The following is a 19,241-nucleotide window of genomic DNA, read 5'->3' as shown; positions in this document are numbered from 1 at the left end:
CCCCCTGCTTGTTTATGTACCACATAACTTGTGGTGTTGTCTGTCTTTACCAATAATTATCCTGGACGAATGTGGTCTTTGAAGGCTGTCAGGGAATTCTGTACAGCTAACATTTATTTTTGGTTGATATGCAGGTGCATCTGTCTCTGGTTCCATTTGCCCTGAATGCACTCCCCTGCTAAGTGAGCCCCCCCATGCATAGTCTGATGCATCTGTTGTTAAGAGTTTGGGAGGCAAGGGGTAGAGTGAAAGGGAGCCCCTTGTGGTAGCAGGCCTCTGCCCATCAACAAACCTCTGTCTTTATACAAGGAATGATAGGAATCATTGACTCCAGGTCCTGAGAATGTTGGCACCAAAGGCTTTTTAGATACCACTGTAGTTTCCTCATATGCAGTCTTGCATATGGAATTAGTAGAATGCGGGAGGCCATGAACCCCAGGGCTTGCAGAATTTTCCTTGCAGATAGCTGGGTCTTTGTGGCCAGTAGTATGAAGTAGGTTGTCAAATAAACTTGTTTCTCTAGAGTGAGGAAAGCAATCCGGGAAGTTGTGTTCAAGCTTGCTCCCAGGAATACAATCTGTTGGCAGGGTACTAAGTGAGATTTCTTTTTGTTTATGGTGTACCCCAGTGAGGTTAGAAGTTTCTTTACGAATGCCAGATGTTTTAATAGCAACTCTTGGCTTTCTGCCTGAATAAGACAATCGTCCAAGTATGGGTATATTTGAATATTTCTCTGCTTGCAAAATGCAATGGTTGGAGCTAGACACTTTGCGAATACCCTGGGCACAGTAGATAAGCCAAAGGGAAGCACAAAGAACTGATAGTGCCTGGAGCCTGCCCTGAAGTGTAGGTATTTCCTGCAGGATTCCCTTATTGAAATGTGCATAAGCTTCCTTTAAGTCTAAGGTTGCCAACCAGGCATCTTTGCCTAGCATAGGAAGCAGCTGTTGAGTTAGCATTTTGAATTTTGGGATTACCAGAAAGGTGTTTAGAATAGAGAGGTCTAGGATTGAACGCCAGGAGCTGTCTTTTCTGGGTACCAGGAAAAGTCTTGAATAAAAACCTTGTCCCGTTTGTTCTGCTGGGATAGGCTGATTAGCCCTGATACTTAGAGAGAGAATCTGCTGTTGGGCCTCTGCCCACTGATTTGGGGGTAGGTCTGGCCAACCGTTTGGGGTTGGTAGGGTGTGGAAGTGGAATCTGTATCCTTGGGAAACTATATTCAAAACCCATTTGTTCTGGGTAATGAATTCCCAGTTATTTGCATGCAGGGCAAGTTTTCCTCCTAAGGGGGAAAGCAGCTGAGCAGGGCTTGGAAGGGCTAAGGTTAAGTCATTGTGACATTTTTCCGTAGGGGGGTGGCTTACTACTCCCTGCTTTGGAAGTGGGAGCCCCCCACTGCTTAGGCCTGTGCGCAGCCTGAGAATGCAACCCAGGAGGTCTGCTGTTCTTGGGTTTGGACTGAGAAGGCCTGTAAGAGACTGGAAAAGACCAATTATTTGAAGGCCAATGCCTACTAAATCTGGGAGGCTGTACTTGTAGGAAATCTTTAACAGTTAGCATAGATTTAGCTGTTTCCTCCATCTTTTTTGAGGACTTCGTCTGCTTTGTTGCCAAACAGGCGGTCTTGGTTTAAGGGAGCATCCAGTAATTTAGCTTTAACATGATCTGGCAAGTTTGCTCCTTAAGCCAAACATGCCTTCTAAGTACAGACCCAGTGAGAGCAGCCCTGCAAGATGCTTCTAAAGAGTCAAAACCACATTGAAGTATGTTTACCAACTTGTTCTGCAGAATGCATTAAATCCTGTAATTATTTGTGTTCAGCACAGTCAGTAATCAACATCATTTTCTGTTTAAGTAGTCCCATAATATGCTGTTAGTACTTTAACATATGAAACTGGCAATTTAAAGCCCTAATGGCCAAAGTAGCAGAAGTGTATACCTTCTTACCCCATCTGTCCAAGGCTCTAGAATCTCTAACAGAAGGGGTAGGATTTTTGGCAGTAGTAGCCTTAATGCCCTTTGGTCCTTGGGAAATGGTCTCTGGATCCGCAATAGGATTCTTCAACAGGAACTTGTGACAGTCAGGTACTCTAATACCTGCCAGGTTTTCTGGGAGACGGAGGTTAAGTGTCTAGGGAAAGGCTAGATTCCAAGAAAGCATCATCTACAATATCTAGAACAGGAGGGATAGCTAAAGGCCTATGTTGAAAAGGAGTACAAATTCCCTAAGCCTCTTTTTGCAGTCAGAGTAATCTTGGCTTCCCCAGTGGAAATGCTCCCTATGAGTGTGCAAGGTTTCATCAAAAGAAAAATCTTCTGGAGGGGAAGCAGAGGAAATGGAATCCTCTGCATCAGAATCCACATAGGTAGACAAGGGTAAATCCAGGTCATCAGAAGGAACAGAAAAATCAGATTCCTGATCAGAAGACTAGGAAGGAAAATCAGTTCTAGGTCTCTTAGAGGGGGGAAGGCTGGCTTCCCCTAATTAAGGTAATAAGGTCTTCGGCCATTCTAAGCATTTGTTTTTTAGGCATATGGGCCTGAGCATGTTGTTTGGACATCAGTTTTCTAGGTGTGGATAGAGTTTTAGGCCTGGATGAAGAAGATGGCATTGGTTTAAAATGCAAGTCTGTAGGCCTGAATACACCCTCAGAAGCCGGTGCCTGCACAGCGGCTCTGGACCCATCCAAGGTAGAGACATCCGCAGGAAGAAGCATCTCGTGGCATACCTGACTCTGAATGGGTCTCAGTAGATGCCTGCAAATCTGAAGTAGCGGGTATTAGGGGCTGCAAAAGCACCTCACTGAGTATGGGTGGATTGGCGACTAGCTTAACGGAAGCGTCGCCGGCAGTTTTGGAGCTATACGGTCTGTCTCTGTCTTTATCTTTACGTTTTTTCAGAAGATAGGTAGTCGGACAGTTTAACAAAGCCATTTCTGGGTAGTTATACAGAGTACCAAAATAATCTGCTGCAACTATAGCCCGACGACGAATAGTTTGGGAGTTGAACAAGGCACAAAATCGACAGCAAGGGACGTCATGGTCTAGGCTTAAGCAAGGAATGCAGTAAGAATTAAAATCTTTATGAGGTATTTGCTTTCCACAGGTAAGACAATTGTTAACTTTTACTGACATCGGTTAGAGCAAGAAAAAGGATCCCCAACGGGGTACTTAGTTTTTTTAAAGACTTTGGTTCTGAAACTCGAAAAAGAAAATTTCAGGAGTCGGCCGACCGGCACTTGCGAACTGCTTCGGGCACTGCACGGCAAGAAAGACTGATGTAATGGCATCAGCTGCATGTTTTATACCCCTGATAACCTAACGTCATGGAAGAAGAGACAGTATCCGACGCAGGAATCCAAGACTCTGGTATTCAGGCCAGCTGAGGGCTACCTGCAGGCAGATAACCCAAATGTGATGACTGCAACAGTAAAACACGAAGAACATCTGACAGCGAGGTACGTTGAGGTCTGGGCCTAGACAGGTGACGCGGTAAGAATGAAAATCTCGGTGTGGTATTTGCTTTCCACAGGCAAAACAATTTTTAACTTTTTCTGACATCGGTTAGAGCAAGAAAAAAGGATCTCCAACGGGGTACTTAGCTTTAGAAGACTTCAGGATGATTCAATTAGTAAACGAAAACTCAGGTAGTGGCCGACCGGCACTTGCGAGCTGCTTCTGCTTCGGGCTCCTCGGCAAGAAAGACTGATGTAATAGTGTCAGCTGCCTGTTTTTATACCCCTGGCGACCTGACGTCAGTCCTGGAGTGACAGCATCCGACGCTGAAATACTAAGTCTCTGGTATTTGGGCCGACTGAGGCTACCTGCAGGCAGATAACCCAAGTGTGATAACTGCAACAGTGAAACATGAAGAACATCTAGGAAACATAACCAAACAGGGAAGCTATACACAAAAGGTATATGAATATAAATCCTGACAAAACAATATACCACAAAAATGGGATTAGAGGAAGTGCACAGCTAGTGCAACAGTATTAAAACATCTACGGTCACAATAATATTACTTGCACAGCTACTCAATGTTCAACATTAGATCACAGTTGCAGTAGCCTAAGCTGTATGGGTAGATTACCACAACTTAACAAGTAACAATGGAGAAGGAATTATTTGCTAAGTCTCCAAAAGCCTGTTTTAGACCTAGAAAAGGAATTCAGTTTACAGTGCTTTGAAAAGGTTATGTACAAAAGACAAAAAAATTGCTGCCTCTAGAATACTTTGAGTCAACCACTTTCCACAAAGTCAAATAACACAAAGTCCTAGTGTAAATGTGCCCTAACCCTGCCCTGAAGTGACTTATGGTGATGAGAATAATCAAAAGAAATGTCATGAGACAACCACCTACAGTCTGCTTTGACACTGTCACTCATTTTTTTCATGAGACAAACAGCTGGATCAGCTTTTCTCTGTTTCTGGGATAGGGAAAACAAAAGGAAGATTGACTGGCTCATGGTGAATACAGAGACTATTTTATATATAAAAGAGGGGGTTATGTCTCTCAGAAACCCTATCCTCGTGAAAAATGAGGTAATGCACCACATATTCTCCTCGCTGAAGTCAGAACAATGAGTGAAAACTCTTTTTTGTTAAGAACCTCAGTTTAGCTTGAGGAGATGGTTCAAACTGAACAACAGCAAGTTTTTCAAGTACAAAGTTGAAATCCCAGGGACTAGTTTTCTAGGTGGACGGTTAGAAAATGAAGGAGGGATGGTGTCAGCCAAGGACAAACTAGGAGAGATGGCTGGTAAATGAACCTTGACAGGAGAGAAAGCAAGGCCAGGAGACAGTAACTCGCACAGTTAACAGGCAGAGGCAGTTGGGCAATAAGACAGTCTTGGTACTTTTAACTGCAACAAGTAAATAATCTTTTCCACTTGAAAGATTAGTTGTGTAAAATCTGACCATAATGATAGATGTCCTTCTCTTCTCTGTTGCAGTATTCTTAACACGAGGTAGGTGCCAGCCGCAATGACCTGATGTTGGCCAGTATACAAAAGAGTTTTGATACTTAGGGGTGCATGGTACATCGCACGTAGAGTGCTGTCGGATGTCGAGCATAAAATCACGTACACATGCACTATCCTCGGAACTGAGTGCCCCAGGAGGAACGCCCGTCTAAGTTAAGTATGTAGGCCAAGTACATCCAAGGAAGAACAAAGTCAGGGCGAAGGAAGGAGAGATGGAATATTGCAACAGAGAAGAGAAGGACATCTATTGTTATGTTAAGATTTTACACAACTAATCTGCGTCCTTCTATTCCTCTGCAGTATTCTTAACATGAGGGAGAATACCAAAGCTCATGAGGAAAGGGAGGAGGGTAGGGGCAGTGGAACTCTCCATGAAGCCATGGAGAACAGCCCTTGCAAACCCTGCCCTAGACTTGGAAATGTCCAGTTTGTAATGTTTGGTGAAGGTATGGACTGAAGACCAGGTGGATGCCTCCAGAACGGAGTTAGTGTCCAGTCCTTTGAAGAAGGCGCCAGAGGAGACAACAGCCCTGGTAAAGTATGTCTCAACAGGAAAAGGGAAGCTCTTTCCATGGTGTTCATAGCAGAAGGAAATGGCTTTACAGATCCAGCTGGAAATTGCATTTAGAAAAAGGGAGCTCTAAAGCTCAAGGGTGGAATAAGACAAACAACTGGTCAGATTTCCTGATACCCTTTCTTTTGTCAAGACAGAACCTAAGCTATCTGTGCACATCCAAGGTGTGCAGAATTCTCTCCACAGAATTCTGTGGAGTGGGGAAAAAGTTAGGTAAATGAATAGACTATGTCGCTCGTCCCTCTCTAACACAGATGACAAAGTAGGTGGGGTATTTCGTTTAGATGTTTTAATACATAGAAACACAACAGGATGGATAGCAGCATCATAAAATATAAACAAACTGGTTAAGAGACAGATTTTATGCACATACATGCTTACATGTCAACAGCTCACTACAAAATGGCAGTCAGACTTGCACATGCTCAGTATTTAAACATTTGTGCAAGCCGTTGGATAGCTTCTTAAAGGTATATACACACACAGTGATCTACAGACTGGTTTGGGGATAACTCACTTACCACTTTAGGCATAAAGGTAGGGTTGATGCGGAGAGACACACTGTCTCTGTGGAACATCAAGAAAGGAGAAGAAGCCATTAGGGCCTGTAGTTCACAAACCCTTTAAGCTGAGGTTAGTAGCAGCAGTAAAACAGTTTTCCAGGAGCAAACTTTCAAGGAAGTAGGACACCTATTAAGAAATGTTTGGCCTCAAATCTAGAAGCTAAAGGTGGAGACAGAGACAGACAGGCAGAAACAGCAGACAAGTGCACTCTGACTGAAGAGTAAGTTAAGCCAACATCCATTGTTTCACACATGTATGAGAGAACCAGAGGGACTTCCACTGTCACTGGGTCCTAGTTTCGAGAAAGAGCAAATTGAAAATCTATTCCATTTGGACAAGTAAGATTTTCTAGTACTGGGTTTCCTGGCCTCCGCAGAACCCTGAGCACATCCTTTGCAAAAAGTTATCTGATAGTAATTAAGACCCTATCACCCACAACGTCATCTGAAGAGTATACAAGTGGGCATGGATTACAGTTCCTTCATGTTGTGAGAAGGTCCACTCTTGGGGTAACTTGTGGTGACATTCCTTGGCTAAATGCAGGAGCAGGGGGAACCGATGCTATCTTGGCCAAAGGGGGTCACTATTAAGATTTTTGGTTTGTCCTGCTGAATCTTTAGCAGGATTTTTGGAATGAGAAGAAGGGGAGGGAATGCATAAAGAAACATCCCCATCCATGAAAAGATGAGAACGTCTGCCTTCCAAACCAAAGGATTGGGATCTCCGGCACAAAACTGTGGAAGCTGTCTGTTCATGGGGAAGGCAAAAAGGTCTATTTGTGGAGTATCTCATCTATGGAATATGTCCAGGAACACTTCCCTGTGAAGCATCCATTTGTGGGACTGTGTTTCGGACCTGCTCAGTGGTGTCTGCCACTATATTCTGGCTGGAGGTGATACACATAGCAAGGAGGGTAGTCTGAAGTTTGACCACTAATTTTCACACTTGCAGAGCTAGTCTGCAAAGAAAATAAATCTTTGTCCCTCCCTGTTTGTTCACATACCAGAGAAAGTACAGCTGAGTACACTTACCATAAATGTAGATGTTTGAGTGTATTCACTGCTGCAGTCATCAATTGTGGGTTATCCCTGCTGGGTAGCCCTCGGCCAGCCCGAATACCAGAATAAAGGATTTCCCTCCTGTGCCTGCTGCAGGTCACCCGAGACTGACATCAGGTAGTCAGTGTTACAGTGAGGCAGCAGACGCCATTACCTCAGTTTTTCTTGCCCCCAAACCCAAGGAGCTCTTCCAAGAAGGCCAACCTTGGTAAGGCCATAAGATAGCTGGAACAGAGAAAAGGGGAAAGGTAGGAAGGAAAAGTACAGTTTTGTACCTACCATAAATGTAGATGTCCGAACTGGATAGCATCTGCAGTCATAACAACTGGGTTGTCCTGTCGTCAGGCAGCCCTGCAGTCGGCCGGATTCCAAAGTCCGGGTCCGGCTTCGGCTGATGTCGCACTTCACCCGACGTCATCTCTGCTGGACTCCGGGTACAAAGGCATCAGCCGACGCCATTTTCTTCAGTGTTTCTTGCCCCAGATGCCAGTTGCCCTTCCTGGAAGGCTAATTTTTGGATAAATGCCAATGTTTCCAAAAGGATAGAAGGCAAACTCAGAAAATAAGCATATATGTACATAAATACAAACAAATACACCATAAAAGACTCCCCCCACTACTTAGCTATTAGGAGGGTAAATACCCTAGGAGTACCACAGAGGGGAAGGAGGGAGGGTAATCCTGACTGCAGATGCTATCCAGTTCGGACATCTACATTTATGGTAGGTACAAAACTGTACTATGTCCTTCATGGATGCATCTGCAGTCATAACAACTGGGTAGAATACCATAGCCAACTAAGGGAGGAGGAAAAATTTAGATTATGGTGTGGTTAGGATCCCTTGCAGCACAGCAGTGGCAAACCCTGCTCGGGATCTGGAGTACAATGGTAAGTTATAATGCTTGGCAAATGTATGCACGGAGGTCCAAGTAGCCGCCTCAATAATGTCCTTGGTTGCCACACCTCGTAGGAAGGCTGTGGTAGTGGCTGTTGCCCTTGTAGAATGAGGCCTTATGTTCTGTGGAATTGGTTTTCCATGGAAGGAGTAACAGAACCGTATGCAATTTCCTATCCATTTGGAGATTGTCTGTTTGGAAATTGCTTTTCCTTCCCTTCCTGTTGCATAGGCTACAAAAGCTGGTCAGTTTTTCTGCTACTTTTGTTCTGTCCAGGTAGTAGCGTGAACTGTCTATGGACATCCAAGGAATGCAGCATTCTTTCCCTCTGTTTTGTGGGTTGGGAAAGAAGGTAGGTAGGTGGATTGCCTGGTTTAAAGACACTCTGGATATCACCTTAGGCATAAACGTAGGATTAGTCCTCATGGACACTCTATCTTGGTGGAAGATTAGAAGGGCTGTACCGCCATTAGGGCCTGAAGTTCAGAGACCCTCCTTGCTGAGGTTATTGCCAGTAGGAAAGCAGTTTTCCACGATAGATGCTGTAGGTCCGCTGTAGCTGCTGGTTCAAAAGGTGCGAGTGTCAATTTTTCTAGCACAAAGTTCAAATCCCAAGCTGGCAATGGTGGTTTCCTTGGAGGTTTTACATTCTTGATTCCTCTGAGGAACTGCCTGAGTAAAGGGTGTGAAAAGACAGGTGGATCAAAGCTGTATTCTGCTGAAATAGCTGATGCATGTATCTTGATGGAGGAATAGGACAGGCCTGTATGTAGAAGCTCTGCCAGATACTCCAGAATGTTAGCCATATCTATAATTGACACATCTTTTCCTCTTTCAGTGCTCCAAATGACAAACCTTTTCCATTTTCCTGCATAGTTCCTTCTTGTTGAAGGCCTGCGGGCTTCAAGGATAATGTCTTTAACCCTTTGGGAAAGTTCTGGGTTAGTTGCTGCTATGTGATGTTCCATGCAGTCAGTTGAAACGTTTTTAGGTTTGGATGTATGATGCTGTAGTTGTTCTGAGTTAACATCAAAGGCATCAGGGGTATTGGCCACATGTTGTCCAGAGACATGCTCCTCAGTAATGGGTACCAGTGTTGTCTTGGCCAGTTTGGGGCTATCAGGGTTATCCTTGGACGTTCCTCCTTGATTTTTAGTAATACCTTGTGTATCAAGGGAAGAGGTGGAAATGCATATGCTGTTAGACCTTTCCAGCTGAAGGAGAGCGAATCCACTTTCCATGCAAGTGGGTGGAATGTCCTTGTGCAGAATTTTTTGAGTTGGTGATTGAGAGGGGAAGCGAATAGATCTATCTGTGGTCTTCCCCATTTCTTTGAGATGGTCTTGAAGATGTCCGGGTGTAGCATCCATTCGTGGGCATCCGATGTGGTTCTGCTCAATATGTCTGCTAGAGTATTGTCCTTTCCCGGTACAAATATTGCCTGTAACTGGATGTTGTAGCTGAGTGCCAGGTTCCAAAGCTCCAAAGTCATTCTGCATAGGGGGTATGAATGAGTGCCTCCCTGCTTGTTGATGTACCACATGACTGTGGTGTTGTCTGTCCTTATCATCAAATGGCCCTCTTTTAGAAATGGTCTGAAACTTTGGATTGCCAGTTTTACTGCCAGCATTTCTTTTAGGTTGATGTGCAGGTGGAGTTGATCCCAAGGCCCACAATCCTTGTACGCATTTATTTGTCCAGCATGTGAGCCCCCCATCCTAGGTCTGAGGCGTCTGTTGTGATGGTCTGGCTTGCTTGATAGCTGTGAAAGGGTAGGCCTGGGTTTGACTGGCATGCTTGTGCCCACCATAGGAACTCCTGTTTTAGGCATGGGATTAGTGGAATTTCTGCTTCTAGGCTGTGCCTGTGTTGGGACCATAAATTCCTTAGGTACCACTGTAGTTTTCTCATATGTAGCCTGGCATGTGGAACCAAGATTATGCATGATGCCATGTAGCCCAAGGCCTGCAGGACTTTTCTTGCTGTTAACTTGTTCTGTTTTGTTAGAGCCAAGAAGTAAAGAGGGAGTTCTTTTTGTTTTTCTGCGGTTAGGAATGCCATTTGTTTTACAGTGTCCAATTCCGCACCCAGGAATGTCCTTGTTTGGGATGGTATCAGCCTTGACTTTTGTAAATTGACTGTGTATCCCAGTGCTTGTAGCAAGTAAATGACCCTTTGTAAATCTGTTGTCAGCTTGCTTTTGTTGTCCCCTTGTAGCAGGCAGTCGTCCAGGTATGGATAAATTTGGATTCCCTGTAGTCTGCAGTGGGCGATTACTGATGCCAGGCATTTTGTGAATACTCTGGGCGCAGTAGATAAGCCAAAGGGCAATGCTGAGAATTGATAATGCTCTGATCCTGCAAGAAATCTGAGGTATCTTCTGCAAATTGGTCGAATGGGGACGTGCAGGTATGCCTCCTTGAGATCTAGAGTTACCAGCCAACACTCCTTGCCCAGCATGGGAAGAAGTTGCTGTAGGGTCAGCATTTTGAATTTTGGGACAATGATGTATGTATTTAAGGTGGACAGGTCGAGAATAGGTCTCCAACTTTTTCCTTTCTTGGAACTAGGAATAGTCTGGAGTAAAATCCTTTGCCTTGTTCTGTTATTGGCACTCTTTCCACAGCTCTCATCTTTGCTAATTGCATTATCTGCTGTAGAGCTTCTGTTTTTGATTTGGAGGCAGGTTTGGCATTCCTCTTTGACTGGTAAAGTGTGAAAGTGGAACCGTAACCTTGGTCTATGGTTTGCAAAATCCACTTGTCTTTTGTGATGTAGTGCCAGTTTTTCAAAATAAGGTTAATTTTCTGCCTAATGGAGCTGCTATTTGTTCCCTGGTAGGCGGATGTAGAGTTAAGTCACTGTGATTGTGCTGTTGTAGTGGTAGTGGCAGTCTGTTCCTCTGTTATTACCTTGCCACTGTCGTCCTCTGTAGGCACCTCCTCTGGATTGGTTTCTGCCTCTGGAACGCCTATTCCTGCCCCTTTGGGATCTTGTGGAGTCAGGAAAGGACCAATTTTTGGCAGGCCAGTTCCTGCTAAACCTTGGGGCTGAACCTGCAAGAAATCTTTAACCGCTTGAACAGATTTTGCCTTTTCTTCCATTTTCTTCATTACCTGCTGGGCAGGTGTACCAAACAAACTGGTCTTATCCATAGGAGCATCTAATAACTTAGCTTTAACATGATCCGTAAGACTTGTTCCTTCAGCCATGCATGTCTTCTTATCACTGTGCCAGTCATGGCTGATCTAAATGAAGCCTCCAGTGCATCATAGCCACATTTTAAGGAATGGTTACTAACCTGTTGTATGTTATTTACCATTTCTAATACATATTTCTTATCTATAGAGTCATCAGAGGATAGTTTTTAGTTAACTGATCAAGCATAAACTCTTGGTATTGTATCATGTGAAACTGACAGTTTAAAGCTCTAGCTGAGAGAGTAGCTGAGGTATAAACTTTTTGCCCCATCTGTCTAAAGACCTGGCTTCCCTTTCAGAAGGAATAGGGTTTTTGCTGTGGTCGAGGCTACTGCCTTAGGCCCCTGGGATATAGTTTCGGGTCTGCAAGTGGGGCCTTGTAAAGGTGATGATGTGTCTGGTACCCTGTAAATTCTGTCTGGTTTGGCAGGGGCAGGAGGTAAGGAATCTGGTGCAGAGCAGACATCATTAAAGGCATCGCCCACAACAGAGAGGACAGGAGGTATAGCTAAGGGCCTGTGTTGTGGAAGGTGCAGAAAAGTCCTAAGTCTTTTTCTGGAATCTGAGAAATCCTGTTGCTGCCATTGGAATTGTTCTCGCATGGCATGTAAGGTTTCCCCAAAGGAGAATTCTTCTGGTGGAGAAGCAGCTGGAATGGATTCTTCAGCATCTGAGTCTTCATAATTGGAGAAAGGAGCCTCTGGCTGGTCTGTAATATCTGAGTCATCCGCAGAATCATCAGAGGACACAGGCTCGGGGGGCTCTGCCCTAGGTCTCTTCTCTGGGGCTGAGAGGCCCTGTCTGGGTGAGATTGAGATCCCTGATTAAGGATATTAAATCTTCTGCCAGAGCAAGCATTTGTGAACTAGAAGTAGGCCTGGTTGAGGGGGTTTAACAGGCACTGATTTAGTTGACTTGGCTGCTTTAGCCCTGGCAAAGGCCTTAATGGACATGGCTGCAGGAGGCCTAGCAGCACCACGTGCTGGGGTAGAGACATCCAAAGGGATGGTGTCTGATAATTCACTAGAAGCCACTGTAGTAGGTAAAATTTCAGAGGCCGATTCAAGTAAGGTAGCAGGAACCTCAGAAGTAGTCAAAGATTCAGCTGTGCTTTGATCAGTTTTCTCGGTTTCGGCCGAAACTGAGACACTCGCGGTTTGCTTCACCATGGTTTCGGCCGAAACCGTGGACCGCGAGTGTCGGTCTTTTTCTTTGTGTTTCTTAGCAATTTGGGTAGTCGGAGGATCCGACGGCATAATGTACGCAAATTCTGAACCGAAAAACTGTTCAGCAAACTCCGACCGACGCCTAAGCGTTCGTCGGTTGAAGGAAGCACAGGCCGAACAGGCTGCTACGTCGTGGTCTGGGCCTAAACAAGGCAAACAGTAAGAGTGGAAATCTTTATGAGGTATTTGTTTCCCACAAGTTAAACAGTTATTGACTTTTTCTGACATCGGCTGAGGCAAGAAAGAGTCCCCAACGGGGTACTTAGCTTTTAGAAGTCTTCGAAGTAGTATTCGGTAGAAATCTCTGGATCCGACCGACCGGCACTTGCGAACAGCTTCTGCTTCGGGCGCCACGCGGCAAGAAAGACTGAAGAAAATGGCGTCGGCTGATGCCTTTGTACCCGGAGTCCAGCAGAGATGACGTCGGGTGAAGTGCGACATCAGCCGAAGCCGGACCCGGACTTTGGAATCCGGCCGATTGCAGGGCTGCCTGACGACAGGACAACCCAGTTGTTATGACTGCAGATGCATCCATGAAGGACATCAGGACTGCAACAGTGAATACACTCTAACATCTACATTTATGGTAAGTGTACAGAACTGTACTATGTTCTTAGTGTTTCGCTGTTGCAGTCATCACTTCTGGGAAGATTCCTAAAGCTTAAAGGTAGAGTGGTAGGAATGCAGTGAAGGAGCTGGAGAAAAGGCTTGTATTGCTTTAAATGGAAGCTACAATGCCCTGCAGGACTGCTGAAGCAAAGCCTGCCCTGGATTTGGAAAAAGTAGTCAGCTGGTAGTGTTTTATGAAGGTGTGGACAGATGTCTAAGTGGCAGCTTCCAAAATGTCCCTGGTAAGGATGCCTCTGAGGAAGACGGAAGTTGATGCTGCCCTGGTAGAATGGGTTCTGACCGATTTGTGAGGTACCTTTCCATAAAAAGAGTAGCAGAATTGGATGCAGTGAGATATCCATTTGGAAATGGTCTGTTTGGATAAAGGTTTCCCCTCTGCCCCAAGGGCAAAGCTGGCAAGCAGTTGGTCAGTCTGAGAGACTTGGTTCTATCTAGGTAGTATCTAAGCTGCCTGTGCATGTCTAAAATATGGAGAATTCTTTCCCCCCTACTTTGTGGGTTTGGAAATAAGGTAGGGAGATGGACGGCCTGATTAAAAGCCACATCAGATATCACCTTAAGCATAAAGGAGGGGTTGGTCCTAAGGGATACCCTGCCTGAATGAAAAATAATGAAAGGTTCAGTGGCCATTATTGCCTGTAGTTCAGAAACTCTTCTAGCTGAGGTTATGGCCAGCAGGAAGGCAGTCTTCCAGGAGAGGTGCTTTATTTCTGCTGAGGCAGCTGGTTAAAAAAGGGTAAGGTCAATTTCTCGAGGACAAAGTTCAAATCCCAAAGGGCCTTCCTCCCTGCAGAGAAGCAGAGCTTTCTCCCACTCTACTAGGTTGGTGGCCTCCTAGGAGGTCTAATTTGTGATACCCCTCTAAGGAACTGTTTTAACAGGGGATGGGAGAATAGAGGTAGCGCTGTTGGGGAATGAGCAGAGATAGCTGAGGCATGGATTTTTATAGAGGAGAAAGACAATCCCTTTTGCATGAGGTCCACTAGGTAGTCCACAGCCAATGTGAGAGAGGCATGGATGCTGTTTTCAACCTTATTTTGGTACCATGCAGTGAATCTTTTCCATTTAGTAGAATATGATTTTCTGGTACTAGGCCCTCTGGCCTCTTTAATGACATCCATGACCTGTTTGCTCAGTAATGACCTGTTATCTGCCTCGGGGGTATAAGCCATGCAGATAGGCTGAGTGTGTGAATACTTGGGTGCAGTACTGACCCTCTGCTGAGGAGTAAGGAGTACCAGTGCTGTCTGGACCAGTTTGGGGCAATGAGGATAGTCCTTAGCCCTTCCTCCCTGATCTTTAGAAGTACTCTGGGAATCAGTGGTAAGGGAGGGAAAGTGTACACAAACAGGTTGCCCCAGGTAAAGGAGAGACCATCCACTTTCCACGTCTGTGGATGGAATTCCCTGGAGCAGAACCTGTTTAGCTGCCTGTTTTGAAATGTTGCAAAGAAGTATACCTCTGGTAATCCCCAGAGGTGTGTGATGTAGAGAAAGGTGTCCTTATGTAGCTGCCACTCGTGTGGGTTCAGGACACTCTTGCTGAGGTGGTCTGCCAGAGTGTTGTGCTCCCCAGGAATGTACTGGGCTATCAGATGCAGACCCATCGTTGAAGCACTCTGCCAGATACGCATAGCTAGGCGGTACAAGGTGAAGAGTGTCCCCCCTGTTTGTTGATGTACCACACTGACTGTGGTGTTGTCCATTTTGATCAGGATGACTCCTGGTCTGAGGTGGCTCTTGAATACTATTATAGCTCAGTATACCGCTAGCAATTCCTTCAGGTTTACTGTGGATGGCAAAGTCTCTCTGATCTCAGGTGAACTGAGCACACATCTCCTAGATGAGCCCCCCAGGCTGTGTCTGAGGCATCGGTGGTGATGGTCTGCCCTTGAGGAATGGTGATGAAGGCTAGCCCCCTGTTCCAGGTGCAAGCTTCTGCCCACCATAAAAAATTCCTTTCTTAAGCAGGGGATCAGAGGCAGCCAGTGTTCCAATGACTGTAAATGTGTCTCCATAGGTTCCGGAGATATCACTGTAGTTTTCTCATGTAGAGCCTGGCTAAAGGCACCAGAAGGATGCAGAAAGCAATGTACCCAAGCACTTGCAGGAATTTTCTTGCTGTGAGATGTGTCCTGAGAAAAGTAGAGTGGGAGAAAGATCTGCTTCTCTGCAGAGAGGAAGGCCCTATGGGCAGTTGAGTCCAGGACAGCTCCTAGGAAGGTAATCTACCTTGTGGGTTGGAAAAAAGAAGTTATGTACTCATCATAACGTTCCATCTGAGTAGTTGTACTTCATTTGTCTTCAACCTGTGGGTATTCGGATCAGAGACGGCCGCATCACTAGTATCTGATCCGAACTCCAAGCTCCTCCCCTTATCCATAATGCTCCCCATTCTCCTTCATTCCCTCAGATCAAGTTTGCTGCACAAGAAAACATAAGCCCGATCCAATCAAACCTTACCACTAATAGCTCCCAACAACAAAGCGAAGCATAAAACAGGAGAGCCATTATAGTGCTCCTCTCCCAAATACAAGGTTAGAACAATACTGACAAGGTCAGGGGGAAGGAGGGGGGATGGTTGGAGACCAAAGTACAACTACTCAGATGGAACATTATGGTGAATACGTAACTTCTTTATCTGAAGTAGTTGACTTCATTTGGTGTTCAACCTGTGGGACAGAGTCCCCAGCTACCAACACCTGAGTGGCCCTCATGGAAGGATATCCCGGAGCACCTTGGAGCCAAAGGATGCCCGACTCCTGGATGCGATGTCCAATTTGTAATGAGATATGAATGTATGAGATGAGGACCAAGTAGCTGCAGAGCAAATGTCATCCAGTGACACCCTAGACCAAAAAGCCACTGAGGTGGCCATGGACCTAGTGGAGTGGGCTTTCACCTGACCCAGAGGGGAAATGCCTCTATCAGAATATGCTCGAATGATACATTGGGAAATCCAGCGAGCAATGGTCACTTTAGAAATTGGCTTGTCCAGAAATGGTTTCGAATAGGAGAGAAAAAAACTGATCAGATTTGAGAAAAGATTTTGTTCTGTGTAAATAAAACCTCAGTTGTCTGCGTACGTCCAACAAGTGTAATTTGTATTGCCCCTATTTTGGAAATTTGGGAAAAAAAACAGGAAGACTGATAGTTTAATTAATATTGGTTTCTGAAGCCACCTTAGGAACAAAGGAAGGATTAGTACGTAGGGAAACCCTGTCCTTATGAAAAACCATGTTAGGAACTTTAATGTACAATGCCTGAAGTTCCAATACCATCCAAGCAGAAGTGATAGCTACCAAAAAGGCAGTTTTCCAAGATAGGAATTGAAAATCTACTGATGCCGCGGGCTCAAAGGGAGGAGAGACTAGAGCCTGAAGTACAAAGGTGAGGTCCCACGGAGGTGTAGGATCTTTCACCAGGGGTCTTACAAGAAAAGTACATTTAAGGAAGGTCTTGCCAAGTCTGGAAGAAGCTAGGGAAGCCATGTTTTCCCCCACATGGAAGTTAGAGATGGCAGCCAGTTGGACTTCAACAGTAGAACAATTAGCACCTTGGTAAAAGATACCTGCTAGAAATTCCAGAATAACCGAAACTGGAGCCGTAAACGGATCTAGGTCTCACTGAGAGTCCCATGTAGAGAACAGTTTCCACTTGCTACGATAAATTTTTCAGGTGGAAGACTTGTGAGCCGCCACCAAAATGGTTTTAACCAGAGACAATAAGCCAGGAGTCTTAATCATTAATGGAACTGGAGCAGCCAAGCAGAGAGTTTCAGACAGTCTAGGTCTGGGTGAGGAATCCCAGAGAGATGCGAAATAAGATGCAGAACCGGATCCAAGATTCATGGTGGAACTGCCAGGTGAGAGCAAAGGGAGGGGAACCAGACTTAGTGAGGCCAGAATGGGGAAATGAGGATTACTGTACTCCCCAACCTACAAGCTTTCTGAAGAAACCTCGGAATGAGAGGTAATGGGGGTTAACCATAAAAAAGACCGGGAGGCCAAGCATGAACCAGTGCGTCTCTGGGGGTTTCCCCCCTGAGGGAGGTTCAAAGCTAAGATCTCTCTCTGTGTTGGAAGGAGATGCGAAGAGAACGCAGCAAGGCTGACCTCACTTGAGGAAGATCTGTTCTGCTACTGAAGGATTCAGAGACCACTCGTAAGGCATCAGAATAGTCCTGCTGAGCCTGTCCGCCAGAATTTTGGACCCTCCCAGAATGTGTTGTCACCAGAAAGCGGCTGGTGGAAATCACCCATTCCCATACTCTCATGGCTTCGCGACAAAGGGGGTAAGATATGGTTCTGCCCTGTTTGTTGATATACCTGACTACTCACATGTTGTCTGACTGAATAGTAATAGTCTTAGAGGAAGATGGGCATGAAGGGTCTATAACGCTAGAACCGCCCTCATTTCCATAACGTTGATAAGTAAATTGGTCTCAGAAGGGGACCAAGTTCCTTGGACAGTTCTTCCCAAGCACTGCCCCACTCCACCCCAGCTGGGATGCACCCGTCGTCACTGTGGTTGTGGGAAAGGACGGAACAAAGGGATGTCCCTTGAGGTCCGGGGAGAAACTCCACCAGAGAAGAGACTCTCTGCAAGCCCAGGAAATCCAAACTGGATGAGACAAGGGTAGATCTAGTAGAGACCATTGAACTGCTAGTGGCCACTGGAGAACTCACATATGAAGTTGAGCAAAGGGCAGAAGATTGATTGTGGCTGCAATGGAACGCAGAGCCCACAGAACAGTCTCCGCTGAGGGAAGATGAGCCTGGAGAATGTAAGAAACGAAGTCTTAAACTGTGTACCCTTTCCCGATTGAAGTAAACTTCCATTTGTATCCTGTCCAACTGAGCTCCTATAAAGTCTAGGGTCTGGACTAGAGTTGGTGAAAATTTGCTGAGGTTTATAGTAATGCCAAGACTGTTCACTAATATGAGGAAATAGTCCCTGGCTTGGCACAGTAGATGCTTGGTGGGGACAGCAAAGAGCTAATGGCCCAGGTAAGCAGTGGAAAGCTTGCTTTGGTTTTTTGGTGCTTACACTTTGTTTCCAGGTAAGGAAAGACCTGAATTCCCTGAAACCTCAGGTGAGCCGCTACTACCACCATCACTTTGGTAAACACCCTGGGAGCTGTGGTGAGACCAAAGGGGAGGGCCCTGAACTGATAATGATAGGCCCCCAGCTGGAAGCGGAGAAACCCGCAGGAGCGCCTGTTCATTTTGATATGATAGTACGCATCCTGGACGTCGATTGGGCACATCCAATCCTTTTCCTGCAGGTAGGGCAGGATGGAATGAAGGGTGACTATCCAGAATTTTTCTGTGGCTACAGATAGGTTCAAAGTGGAAAAATCCAGAATGGATCTTAGGTCCCCCATCTTCTTAGGCAATAAAAAGAACCTGGAATAAATGCCCAATCCGGACTGGTCTGGGGGGACAGTAAGGATAACTTGTTTTCTTAGCAGCTTATTTCCAGTGCTGCTACCTTCCTTTGCGTGGGAGGAATGTCTGGGAGTTGTTTTGGTGGGAGGAGTGGCTATACAAATGGGATGCAATAACCTCTGGTCTGTTGTTATGGACTCCCACTCCATTAGGTGTAGTGAGCGGCAACCCCATACTGCCTCCAGAGACTACCAGTCGGGCAGCCCCTCAGGGCTGCTGTGTGGGCCTGTCCAAGAATGGTTCTCGAAACCCAAAATTTCTCAGACCCCCCCCCCCTGCCTCTGGGACAGCATCTATCATGACCCCCTCCACCTCTGGGGGAAGATGAGTCCTGAGTGTCCCAGGAGAAATGAGATTTTCATTACCACATCTTTGCCCCACACCGATTCCTGGAGAAGGATCTTTGAGGGAGGGAGAAGTGTTTCCTGATGGCACACAGTGTCTTCCCATCCTTCTCACTCTGGACCAGTGTTTCGCACACAGACTTCCCAAACAGAGAAGAACTATCATAGGGGGAATTAGCAAAGGACACCATGAAGGGTTCTGAGAATTGAAGCAACCGGAGCCAGGCATGGCGCCTCATGGCAACACCAGACCCAGCCTTGCTAGCAGCTCCCTTCTTGGCATGGTAAAGGAGGCACATGGACGTATTGTC

This window comes from Protopterus annectens, chromosome 3.part0 (assembly GCF_019279795.1).
Source record: "Protopterus annectens isolate FY-2018-M chromosome 3.part0, PAN1.0, whole genome shotgun sequence".
Classification (NCBI taxonomy): domain Eukaryota; kingdom Metazoa; phylum Chordata; order Ceratodontiformes; family Protopteridae; genus Protopterus; species Protopterus annectens.
The sequence above is the reverse complement of the archived record's forward strand: the minus strand, read 5'-3'. Positions refer to the sequence as shown.